The sequence below is a fragment of the Onychostruthus taczanowskii genome, unplaced genomic scaffold, assembly GCF_017590055.1.
Source record: "Onychostruthus taczanowskii isolate IOZ18803 unplaced genomic scaffold, ASM1759005v1 scaffold34, whole genome shotgun sequence".
NCBI lineage: Eukaryota > Metazoa > Chordata > Aves > Passeriformes > Passeridae > Onychostruthus > Onychostruthus taczanowskii.
This window is the reverse complement of record NW_024500794.1, coordinates 8,283,501-8,297,177: the sequence shown is the minus strand read 5'-3', so window position 1 is coordinate 8,297,177 and position 13,677 is coordinate 8,283,501. Positions and strand designations below refer to the sequence as shown.

Here is a 13,677-nt window from a genome sequence, read left to right as displayed (position 1 = left end):
AGATTTCTTTCCTCAAGTTAGTATGCCCTACTGGTAAGCTTTTATATATCAAAAAATTTGTAAAGCAGATGTTGACCTCCTCAACACCTCTGAAAATATTATATGGCAAGGCAAGATTAGGATACAATCCTATCTATCTATACATCCATAACGAAATATTGCTGCATGTTGGCTGCATAGTAGGACTGTAGTGATAAATACCATAATTCCTTTCTTCCCTTTTTGACCATTCTTCTTGGACACCTTCTCCCATCCTTTTGGTCCTAGAGAAAAACAAAAAGTAACAGTATTACCACACATCATAATCCCATCTATACTGAATATCACACTAACAAACATTTAGGAACAACCTATTTCAGAATAACAAGGCATTAGCAAATCTGAACTGTCTACCACCACATTTGCCAAAATAAAAAAATTAAAGGAAAACAAACCAGGACAACATGGTAATTCAAGCTGAGAAGTCAGGCAAGACAAAGAAGATAACGACATGCTGAGTCTAGCAAGACAGAGCTAAAATCCAAAGAGCATTAGACAATCCATTCATGCAGATCAATTCCTTTGCTTCCTCTCAGGATTCTCTAGTTTTGATTCTTCTCCTTACAAGTCATCCAAACATTACCCATTTTTTACCCCGAACCTTGCTAATAACCATTGTCTTGTCTAAAATGGGGCATGCAATAGACTAAAAGTGCACATAGGAGTAAACTCTTGGTACTATACCAAAGTCTACATATGAAATGTCACACCTTAGTGAATAAAATTCAGTATCTGTTGCACTTAAATATTCTGCAGCTGCCAACCCTTGCATGCTTTACTAAGTCTACACATACAGTAGGCAAATGTTGTAGAGCTCTAAGGAGTTCTTACCATCGGGTGTATGGTAAGAGGAGGAGGAGGAGAAGTGGACAATCATTTTATTGTATGCTGCTATTGAAAACACCAGAGTCTGAAGCACTTCACTCACTTCTCCCACAAGCGCAGAAGGCAAAGGAACTTACACAAGCCAAGCTACAGGTGCCTCTGAAATATTTTTCCTACCTTTCTTTGAGCAGGAAGAGCAAAATGTCATGCTTTCTAAATTGGCAGAAATTATTTGATCACTCAAATGCTTAGTTGAAATTATCCTCTCAAATGACAGCAGGAAACATTTCCCTCAACAGGGAAGTAATCGCCAGCCTTAGAGGCAGCTATGTAGATGAACAAGCTAATTTAATACAAGAATAATACTTAAACCCCAAGTTAACCATACTCTACTGCAACTTCTCCTTCAGCCATTAATGCTGGCTACTTTCTAGCCATAGCTTAATCTAAGAAAAAGACTGAAGTTTTAATTTGCTCAAGAATCAAAAACGTTGAATAATGCTAGTTACTAATATTTTTTAAAAAGTCCCCACTTATGAACACAATCAAATAATGATTGGGGAATACAAGGTCTAAACCTCGCTAAAAGATTTCAGGACACTCATGTCTAAAGTTTTACAAACACTACTGAAGAATTATTGCAACTGACTGCAAACCTCTGCCTACCACTCCCCTAACATTTAATTAATCTATTTTGACTACTACTACAATTTCTACTGACAACTACACCAAGGTTTTCATTTCACTCTTCTTATTAGGAAAGGACAGTTGAACATATTTCGCATGGACTTTCAATGTATCAGGGAATCAAGACTGAAATTTCAATGAGGAATAGAACGATTGATTGCACAGAACCACCCATTCCTCAGACTCTTGCTATTCCTATTCCCTACCTTCAGAAAGGGTACAGAAGATGTATGAAAACTAAGCTTACAATATTAGAAAATGATGAAAAAGTTATCTGCAATTTTCTCAACAAAGTTAAATAAAGGTTAGACAATGAAAATAGTAAATGGTAGTAAATGAAAATACCCACCTGAATCAGATGTGTCTTCACCAGAGCTCTCGGAAGATTCCTTAAAAGCACGTGAAAGGAATTTTAATAGCTGGTAGCTTAAGCTATATTAATTAGCCCATCCAATTTTCTGCTTTCACTATTTGCTCAATTTTTTTTTTTTGGGGGGGGGGGGGGTGGTTGAGAATTGAAAGCCAGTACAGATATCGTGGTACAGGACCAGCTGCTCATAAATCATTTCTGAGCTTTTGACTACATAAACACATTTTCCCAAAGAGGCTGACATAGGACGGTTGGGGTTGGAAGGGACCACCAGCATCATCTCGTACCAACCCCTGTGTGATGGCCAGATTGCTCAAAGCCTCACCCAGCCTGGCCTGGAACACTCCATCAAAACAGATGCAATGTAGCAGCCATACCTGGTGTTCTGTTGAGTGCTCATCTTCAAATTCACACCTCTGCTCCTCTGATATTTCGTAGCATGAATGGGAGGGGAAAAAAAGTTCCATTACTTCTATAATATTAAGCCTCCCTTGCTATTTTTGTTTACAGTTTCTTTTTTTCCCCTCTCTATTTATGTCCTATCACCAGTGGCTCCAGTAATTGGTTTCCTTCTCTGACTCACTCTGGCCAATCTCACTATAATGAAACACAAACCAACGTACTCCAGCACACTTTTTATCACTGCTGAAGAGTGCAGAAAACCTGTTTTGTGTGCTTCATGTTCAAGGCACTTGTGCTCCAGTAATTGGTTTCCTTCTCTGACTCACTCTGGCCAATCTCACTATAATGAAACACAAACCAACGTACTCCAGCACACTTTTTATCACTGCTGAAGAGTGCAGAAAACCTGTTTTGTGTGCTTCATGTTCAAGGCACTTGTGCATATCTTCTAGCATGGTGTGTGCTATTTTTACAGCGGAGTGTGATACCTTTGGTTGGCTCAAGCAGCTTTCAAAATTGTCTCTTCAGCACTTGATTATTCCAAAATAAGTCTATTACTTTGAACTTCTTTGCATGAAATTGTAGAAATTTTCCTTTAAGTTTTAGCCCAAGTCTGTCGAACACCTTTCTCAGTGGTCAACCCTACCTGCTATCATCTGAGAGTTAATTAAGGGTATTCCCTCTTCTGTTATTTATTCAATAGAGTGTAAACCAATAAAGTGTTTTTTCTACAGGACAAGTCCTGTAAAAAAAAAAACAAACCCATGTTTCCCTCAAGCTGGGACCCAGACCACTGATAATTATTCAAAGCACAGTTTTCCAACCAGTGGCTATAAAACCACTTTCTCATAACATTCAACAAACAAGCATATAACTAGAAGGCTCTGGCTTCAGGTGGTAACCTTCCCTGGAAATTAATCTTCATTGTTTTGCAAAATACTACTGTGATACTTCCTTAACAACATATTCTTTTAGAAGCTGAATAGTGCCTTTTCCAAACATATCTGGATTGGGAACAGAGGGAATTAGAAGAACATAGTAGGGTTCAGTTGAAATCTCTTACTGACCAAGGCCAATTTAAGCAGCTAATATAGGACAAAAATATCACTTCCCTGGGAGGTTGAAATTTTACATACCCGGCCCTCCCTCAGTGAGAAGTGCCACATATGAAAACAAGCACCCCCCACTCAAAGGATTGTGATTTGATTCAGTAAAACTTGATGAGGGTGCTGGACATTCTAGCCAAATAGTAAAAATTCAAATCTAGCAAAATTCAGAACGGCAAGTTGGAAAAAACAACACCAGCTATATTCTAAGGGGAGGGGTCATTTGATAGGTATTTAATGCTTACACTTAACAGCACAAACCTTTATGTATCCTTATTCAAAACACTTAGGTCTGCTTAAGAGTAAATGAGAAAGAAAATTCATACATTAGCTGTAATAATCCATAGTCAGAAGTATCCTTTCTTTGGGGGGAGGGTTTAAGGGGTATGGGCTGGTTTGGTTTTTGTTTTTTTTTTTAAGGCCAACTGACACCACAACAGTTGAAATGTTTACACATGTGTCCTTGTGATTCAAATAAAAATAGTCAGAGCAAGATATGGTTTTCTTAAGCTGGCTAAAATCTGTGAGACTATTTTTTATGGAATACATATATAAATACAAATCTATGCAGGCTTGTCTTTTTATAAGAAAGCTGTTCACCCAACTTTAATACACAGTTAGAAATTTCTTCCCTCGGATGACTTGAAATTATACTTTTCCCAACTTCTAATGTAACTTGAGAAAACACATATCACCCGTTTTTCTGCTTCCTTAGCTCATCTGTAATGCAGTACACTAAATTTAAAATTAATAAGATCAAGACTTTCTAGCATTAAAGACTACCACATAAACACCATTTTTTAAGAGCTTCTAGACCTTTCAGACCCTGAAGTAGATTTGCAAAGATTAGCAAAATATTTCTTCTAAAATACTTCAAGAACTGGCTCTTTGAAAAAAAAAATCCAACTTTCAAGTTCTACCACAGACTACAGCCAAATTTTTGTACTACTTTGCCCCATTAGCCAAATGGAACAAGAGGTAAAGGTCGGCACCATCTGAAACTTTTTGTACCTGACCCTTATTTTCCAGCTCTACATTTAGATTTCTTAGGCTGATTCAAAGCCTGTGTCTGACCACCGTATAGACAAATTTTTGGCAGTGCTGTGGAAGAAGACAGGTGCTAGGCAGTGCTTCGTCCTCTGGTGCCCCAAATAAAAGTTACTCAGATGAATGCCATAAAATAACACCCAAAAACCCACGACAAAACCTTGAGAGAACAGAGCCCAACATACCTTCATTTTGTGAAGGTGGCATGGTGGCATTTTGGCCACAACAACCCCCTGCAACCCTACAGGCTGGGGACACAGTGGCTGGACAGCGCCCAGGCAGAAAGGGACCCGGGGGCACTCGTGAACATGAACAGGAGCCAGCAGTGTGCCCTGGTGGCCAAGAAGGCCAAAGGCATCCAGGCCTGTGTCAGGAACAGCGTGGCCAGCAGGAGCAGGGAGGTCATTCTTCCCCTCTACTCGGCACTGGTGAGGCCACACCTTGAGTGCTGTGTCCAGTTCTGGCCCCTCAGTTTGGGAAGCATGTTGAGACACTTGAGCACGTCCAGAGGAGGGCAACAAGGCTGGTGAGGGGCTTGGAACACGAGCCCTGTGAGGAATGACTGAGGGAGTTGGGGTTGTTTAGCCTGGAGAAAAGGAGACTCAGAGGTGACCTTATCACTCTCTACAACTTCCTGAAAGGTGGCTGTAGCCAGGGGGGGGTTGGTCTCTCTCTCCAGGCAGCAATGGGTAGAACAAGAGGACACAGTCTCAAGCTACGGCAAGGGAAATACAGGCTGGGTATCAGGGAAAAGATTATTACGCAAAGAGTGATGAAGTACTGGAATGGTCTGCCCAGGGAGGTGGTGGAGTCACCACGCGTGGATGTGTTTAAAAAAGAATGGATGTGGCGCTCGGTGCCATGGTTTAGTTGGGGTGTTTGGGCATGGGGCGCAATCAATGATCTTGAAGGTCTCGCCCAACCTAGTGATTCTGTGTGATACACTCTACTACACAGCAAAATTTTCTCCCCCCCATCACTTATCCCAGTAAAGATACGTATTTTCTAGGAACATACAGCTGCTTTTCAGAAAAATTTTCAGATGTCACGCATCCCGTCCAAGTAGTATCATATCTACACTTTGGTGTACAGACATGTTTTGATTTCTATTCTGGAATTTGATCTCCAATAAAGTAACTGCGTGCTACCTTTTCCTGGAGACATCCTGATTCACTGACTAGACAGAATAATCTGCTACATTTTGGATAGCCCATTACACAACTTCATGAGATTATTTTAGTATGTATTTTTTTTTAATGAGTATTTTAATAAGTATTGGCTAGTAATTTTCAAAAAGTTACCAACATTCATATTTCACCACTATGCGCACAGAAGTCAGGCTTGAAATTTTTAAGATTCAATGATCATCAGACATAACTGACAAATGCAACAAAAACCTCTTTGATTAATTGAGAAGGGGTGCTAATTCTAATCAACTTGTTATGATAGCACCATGAAATATAATGTACTTAATCTTAAACACTTTAACTGACATTTCTGAATCCTTAGGAACATGAGTATTGATGACTTATTAGACAGCTTCTCACGCAAAACCCAATGAGTATCCTAAAGGGTTTAGTGTGAACCTGAATCCCTTCCTTTAAGTCAAAACTCCATTACACAACTTCATGAGATTATTTCAGCACATAGTTTTTAATGAATATTTTAATAAATATTGGCTAGTAATTTTCAAAAAGTTACCAACATTCATATTTCACCACTATGCGCACAGAAGTCAGGCTTGAAATTTTTAAGATTCAATGATTATCAGACAAAACTGACAAATACAACAAAAAACTCTTTGATTAATTCAGACGGGGTGCTTATTCTAATCAACTTGTTATGATAGCACCATGAAATATAATGTACTTAATCTTAAACACTTTAACTGACATTTCTGAACCATTAGGAACACAAGTATTGATGACTTATTAGACGGCTTCTCACACAAAACCCAGTGAATATCCTAAAGGGTTTCGCATGAACCTGAATCCCATCCTTTAAGGCAAAACACTTGGCTTAAGACAATTTGTAATGTATTAAAAAAAACACCAAAAAAACAAACAAACAAAAAAATTAAAAAAAAAAAAAACCAAAAAAACCCCCAAAAAACCCAAATACTACCTGTGCTCCTTGGATGGCATTTATTACTCTGCAATAGAAATAAAAAAGAATAATCAAAGAAAAGCAAAATAATTTTAAGCATTGTCTTTATTTACTTTGGTATAGGCCACAACTACAAAACCATTCCATTCTCTCAGGTTTCCCCAGGCCTAACCAGAAATGCCACAAGTACCTAGTAAAACTTACCTGATCATTCACTTTTCCCCTTACTGTTGCTGCTAAAGCACTACAAGAACATACCTGGGCCCACATAAGAGGCTAAGACAGAGAATTTCCCTCACAGTCTTTTATGGATTTGGTCCGGAAACTTGGGCAGCAATGCTTAGTAGACTGTGCACGAGGCGTTACCAGGAGCGTGTTTAGGGAACCCTAAACACAGCTTCTTTTTGGTCTCCATGAAATCCACTCAGGTTGCCTCAGACTGAATTCCATTCCTCATGCCCTCACTCTGTGGGGTTCTGAACAGCTTTGTGTTGACTGCCAAGGCACACCATACAGGCCATGGCATTTACCTGACACACTGACTGGTGAGACTGCAAAGATTCTTTAAGTCATCTGGCATTATTTCACAGGGAAAAAGAAAGAAACTAAAGATGAAACCAGGAATCCCCGTGGAATGGAAGAGCTGACTGCCTGAACAAAGATAAATTGATTCAATGCATTAACTGCACTGAAAACATTCTGATGAGTTCCAAAAACACACATTCCCAACAGACAGCAGTTGAAAAAAAAATTTCTCCAGGTGTACAAGTGGTGCTAACCACTGATAAATGCCCATCTACTTTAGCCTAATGTATCAGAAAAAATCTTAAGCTCTCCTAAAACTCTATTGTAAAGCAGATGTTGACCTCCTCAATATCTCTGAAAATATTACATGGCAAGGCAAGATTAGGATATAATCCTATCTATCTAGACATCCATAAAGAAATATTGCTGCATGTTGGCTGCATGGTAGGAGTGTAATAGAAATACCAGAAATATTTCTTTCTTCCACTTTTGGACATCTTTTCTAGACACCTTCTCCCATCCTTTTGGTCCTAGAGAAAAACAAAAAGTAACAGTATTACCACACATCATAATCCCATCTATACTGAATATCACACTAACAAACATTTAGGAACAACCTATTTCAGAATAACAAGGCATTAGCAAATCTGAACTGTCTACCACCACATTTGCCAAAATAAAAAAATTAAAGGAAAACAAACCAGGACAACATGGTAATTCAAGCTGAGAAGTCAGGCAAGACAAAGAAGATAACGACATGCTGAGTCTAGCAAGACAGAGCTACAATCCAAAGAGCATTACAGCCCCATATTCTACCAAGAGGAGAAAAAAGGCAAAATACTTTAGATTCTAGATTTTAGCTAATGAATGGAGACTCCATGGTATCTGAGGTTAATTAAGCCATGATTAAGGCTCTTCAGGACTGAGATCCGTATTCATTCCATACTGAACAGAGATCACTAAACCAAAAACATAACCAAATCTTTACAAATGCAAAGCTGTCTATTACAGTACTCTATGAATGCCTCCTCTCCCTCCCAATGGATAGTATACATGAAATGTTAAGCCTTCCAGTCTGTAAAAACCTTTGGTGCACAACTGATACTTCCTCAAGCTCTCCGCTAAGTTATAAAAACTGATACAGAAATTCATGTATGTGGTAGTTTTTATAGGTCTGATTTTTGGTGAAGAGGGATAAGGGCAGAAGTGATTTTCTGGTAAGAGCTGTTGAAAGCTTTTCCTGTGCCTGGCAAAACTAATCGCTGGCTCTGAGAAGAGGCATGCTGCTAAGGCAATTAGAGAAGCTGGTAATGCCTCTAGAACAACGCATTTAAGAACCAGGAAAAACTGTGAGAAGCTCTCTATGTCTGCGGCCTCCGAGGAGTGGCGACGGGGCTGGCCGCTCCCTTTCCTGGCAGAGGGGGTGCTGTATCTTGGCAGGGCTCCCAATGAAACCAATCCCCTTGGCCGCTCCTAGGCAGCCGTGGGCAGACAGAGGGGCAAGGGCGGCCGCGGCGGCTTTTCCTCTGGCACGCGAAATGGAGCCAGCGACGGGGACCACGCCTTCACAGCGAGCCATGCTCCCGCGCAGAGCCCGGACGGGATCCACCCTTCAACACTGCAGAACGCTGACCAGCCATTACAATGAAAAACTGGGTAAACAGTGTCATGGGCCTACGTGGTTTAGATTGATGCTAACCGCATGGGAACAGTCAATGAAAATTTAAAGAGACTGTGTACCGACTGCACCCTGATGTTTGGCATAGCAGTAATTTATCAGAGCAGTATTCAGAATACTGAGTGAAGATGAAAATACATTATCCATTCATGCCAATCAACTTCTGCTAATGTCTCCATTCCTTTGCTTCCTCTCAGTCTTTTCATTTTTGATCCTTCTTCCTTCAAGTCATCCAAACATTACCCATCTTGAACATTGCTAATATAATAATATTATAATTATATATAACATATTGTAATCTTATATATAAAATATACATATATATTAGAATAATAATATCATAATACCATCCTGAACTTTGCTAATAACCAATGTGTTATCTAGAACAGAGCATGCAACAGACTAAGAGTGCACACAGGAGTAAATTCTTGGTACTATACCAAAGTCTACATATGATATATCATGCGTTAGTGAACAAAATTCAGTATCTGTCGCACTTCAATATTCTGCAACTGCCAACACTTGAATGCTTTACTAAGTCTACACATACAGTATGTAAAAATTGTACCTTTAAGGAGTTCTTACCTTCAGGTGTTTCGTAAGTCAAGGTGCCGATGGACACCAGGATATCATCTTCGAAGTCACGATTGTACTAAAGAAAAAGATGCATTAAATATTAGAATAAACTATCAAAGTAATATCTGTAATGTCTGTTTTACATATTGTTTTTAGGAGAATTTTTTTCTTTTATCCTAAACATGAAATTATCTGTACGCTGCTTTATTGGCTAAAGGTAGAAGTCAGCAATCTGGAAATAGTAACTCCTAGAAGAAACCGGTGTATTTTAAGCATGTGTTCAAGCCATTCAACCTAAGGCATAAGCCAGCCAGTGCCAAAACAGGGCTTCAGAGAATTTGTAAAATGCAGTTAAATTGCTCTCTGAGTTTCAACCCAATTTCTGCTGTAGAAACGAAAAGCAGCCCCAGCTAAGTAAGACCAACCACTCATGACATGTAAAAAGTCTGATGTGCACTAGCCAATGTGAAAAATGTGTATTTTATGATTGGCTTTTCGCAAGTATTAAAATGAATACTGTATGTGTATGTTAGAAAGTTATGCTGTATTAAATAATTTTCTTAACTAGTGTATTAAATATAGTTTTAGGTTATAACATAATGTTAAAATAGATACTATGCTATGCAAGATATTTAAGAAAGGACTCACACCAGATAGCAGCCACAGGACACCTAAATCTTTCAGTGAAAAGGAATTTATTGCTCCCTTATCAGCAGAAAACTAACTTTTTCCCACCTCACTCAGACTGAGAGATGGCATGAGGATTAAGAAGAAGCTGACAGTGACCAGACAGAATCCTGTGTTTGAATAGAATTTATGCATCATGTATGAGATGTATGAATATGCAACAGGCGATTGTTTTTAAGGGTTAATCCTCTGTTAATAGGGGTCCTTTTTCGGGCCGAGAAAATCGATCTAGAGCCAGATTTAGCCCGGCGGCAGCACAAAACACCTCTGGAACGGGAAAGGCCGCATCCCGGGACAAACGCGTGTCGGTGCACGGAGGAGGACCATGCCCACACCTTAAACGCAGAACGTCTCCCACGGGAGAAGGATTCACGGAGGGAGGCCCCCACTTTTTGTAGTTTCATTGACAACCGCCCCTCTAACGCAAGCTAATCGGAGTTCAGGACACTGAAGTCAGCTCGCACTTGTGACTAAGTCGCGTATCCAGCACGGGCAGTCCCAGCTGTCCGTTCTGTGGCTGTATTCCGGGAGCTGCCTCTTGCCAGCCCTCTCCTGCCAAGGCACAGGAGTGCGCGGCCCCACACAGGCGGCACAGCTGCTCTCGGTCCCTGCTTCCCCGCCCGCCTCAGGACGCCGCCCAGAACTCGCAGCCACCCCGGTCCCATATATCACCTGGTCTAAGATCTTATTCATACACGCCAGAAACCGCGCATTGCTGCGTCTCAGGCCCTCCTGCACCGTCTCATCAAACTCCATGACCAAGGGCCGTTGCCGCCTGCCGCCTCCCCCCCAATTCAAACTGCCACCCCTGGCCGCCTCCCCCCCAATTCAAATTGCTACCCCTGGCCGCCTCCGATTGGCTTGCTAAAATCAGTTCTGGCGCTGTAATCAATGGTAGTCTGCGGTGGGCGGGCTTTGTATTCTGATTGGCTGCTGCCGCTTCTGAGTGCCCGATCACCCCGCCTCCAAGTCCTGGCTTTGGGCGCCATGTCCGTCGCGGCGCGGGGTGTCGTTGCCCCGGGCTCCCATTGGCTGCGGCGCGCGGCGCGGCCGGGCGCCAGGCCCGCGCCCCGCTGAGGGGGCGCGCCGCCGCCGGCGAGCGAGGTGCCCCGGGGCGCTCTCCGCCCTGGGCGGCTCCTGGCGGAAATTTACAGTGTTGTGGCTGTCGGATTCGGCACAGACGGCCAGAGGAGTCGGGGTGGGGTATTTGGTGTTCAGCCGGAGGTCATGCCCTCCGCAGTCGCTCTCTAGCTCGTTCGCGAAGGCTGCAGGCCTCTGGGGAGGAGTGGAACTGGCAAAGCCAAAGCGTTACCTGCCCACTGGTGCTGGTATTTTGGTTGCCATTCTGTTATTTCCTAATATTCTTCAAGTAACCATTGGTTTTCTATAAATAAAGATTTTTTAAAAAGTAAAATATCATCAGCACATAATTTTCCCTGGAACCTCCCACTAAAAAAATTTGCCATTTTGGTAAAGACAGGTGCATTTTTCATAATCCCTTACTGTTTAAAGCTGATCTGTATTTACTTACTTATTATTCAGTTGTATTGAATTTTATTTTTTAAACGGTAGGACTTAAGAAAAATGTGGATCTTTGATCCACATTTAAGCAATCTTACTAGTATGACTGTGAAGTTTTCACAGCTGACAAGATCTGCACTAAGGCCTTACCCTGTTTCTGGCAGGTCTTACCCTTTTTCTGGTTCTTCATTAAGGCCTTACTATTTTTCAGGGTATGATGCATGAAATACTGCTCTCAGTATGTTTAAATACGTATGTTTTAAATATGATTTAAATCACACATGATTTAAACGTGTGTGCTGAGCAAGCCAGCTAAAAGAGTACTGAATTGTTGATTTCAGCATGCAGGAAAAGATGAGTGTGGTAATTCCAAAGTAACACAACAGATCCCACTCCTACATTTGTCACTGTATTTCCACCAGCATGATTGCAGGACAAATCATCTTTAAAAACCAAGAATCTCACTGAGGAGCACCTAATTCTTTGTTCTTTATTTTCCTGATATGCACCCAGGAGTAGATTTGCAGAAGCTCTTAATGCCCTCTCTTTACATTCACTTTGATGGAAGCTGTGCTTTGAATAGATCAAAGCTTATATATAACTTCCTAAGATTTAAAAATAGGGGGGGAAAAGTGTAACTACCCTGAATAAATTAGAATCTCTGTATCACAGATTGACAAAATTGATAAACACTCAGTAGTTTGAAGCAAGTGCCTATAATCTTTCCTTTCCCATTGGTAAAATATGCTACTAATTTCACTCCCTTGAACAAATAAAATATAATTTTTATGATACTTCTAACATGGTCAAATATTGAGTTAGTTTGGAATAGTAATAGGAATTTTATTAGTAGACAAGTAGATCTATACATAACTCAGGGCCAGCTTTACATGATGTGCAGAATATGAGACCTGGAGCCCCACATTTAGAGAAGGATAAAGGGAAATAACAGGTAACTAACTATTCACTACTTCCAACTTTCAAAGTGCTACTCATATGGGGAAAAAGGCATCATTAAATCACTTGTGGGGAAAAAAACCAGCATCAGAATATCTCTGTTTTTTCCCTGGCAGGTTTAGAGTTGTCATGGCCTTCATGGTGGTCTTCTGTGGTCCCCTTGTGGTGCTTTGATAACTTAAGGTTGAAATACAGTGCACACACAGGATGAGAGTAATTACTTTCCTCTGACATTTCTTAGCTTAGTACCCACTCACTTCACAGCCTAAATAATAGAAGTAGCCCCTGACTTTATATTTGAGGCAATCATCAACCTAGGAGAAAGGGGGTGTGATCCAGTTATTTTAGCTTTATCCAGAAGTTTTGTCTATTTTGAATTCATGGTACACTTCAGTAGAGTGACAGGAGCACTCAAGTGCAAAAAATTTCTTCTACCACCTGTATGAGAAAATGAGATTGACATTCAGCAGCTGTGCATGGACATTGTTCTAAGCCAGCAGTAACTGGTACATTTGATAAGGTGTAACCAAAAAATTTTAAACTGCATGACCTTAAGAACCACAAAGTCTGCAAAGATTAGCTAATGCTTGGGTGAATTTATGTTGACTGCAAAGCAAGATTTTGGATCAAACTGTTGACAAACTAAAGAAAGTGGCACAATGTTCACTGTTTACAGAGTAATAAGTAAACAGTAAACATTGTGTCATTTTTTGCTAGAAAAGAGAATGTATTAATATGATACAGAAACAGATATTTCAAGAAGAAGGCTTCTTTGGTGCCTGTGTAGCACCAGAACCTCATCCTCTGTTCTGTCCAAGCTCTACATCTTCTGCCTTTCTGTTGAGTAGGTTTGCGCAGAAATGTATGACAGAAGATTTAACTTCAACTATCCTTTAATTAGTTTGACTTGTAGAAGAATAACTTGTGGCTCTGAGTTGAGTATGTCATTGTTTGCTCTGTGGTTTACTGCTATGTGTTATTGTTTTATTCATAGTGTTTATTCATATTTGGAGAGGCCTGTGTTCTCCCCAGCTCATCATTTAGTCCAGCCTCAAGCTGTATTTTATCCCTTTAATCCATTTATCACTTAAAAAAAAAGTAAAAACATCTGCACTAAGTGATCATTTTTACTATTCTGCTCTGAACTCTTT

The 13,677-nt window shown here is 40.5% G+C and overlaps 2 long non-coding RNA genes across 2 annotated transcripts; both read right to left on the bottom strand.

Moving 5' to 3' along the window:
- Positions 1-201: 201 nt before the first annotated feature.
- LOC121339360 lies at positions 202-6,619 on the bottom strand. The gene is made up of 4 exons (XR_005953167.1): positions 6,601-6,619; positions 2,299-2,345; positions 1,901-1,940; positions 202-263 (listed from the first exon to the last, which is right to left on the bottom strand). It is a non-coding gene; the product is annotated as an uncharacterized LOC121339360 (long non-coding RNA).
- Positions 6,620-7,610: 991 nt separating this feature from the next.
- On the bottom strand, positions 7,611-10,829 carry LOC121339372. The gene is made up of 3 exons (XR_005953170.1): positions 10,721-10,829; positions 9,371-9,437; positions 7,611-7,637 (listed from the first exon to the last, which is right to left on the bottom strand). It is a non-coding gene; the product is annotated as an uncharacterized LOC121339372 (long non-coding RNA).
- Positions 10,830-13,677: the final 2,848 nt, after the last annotated feature.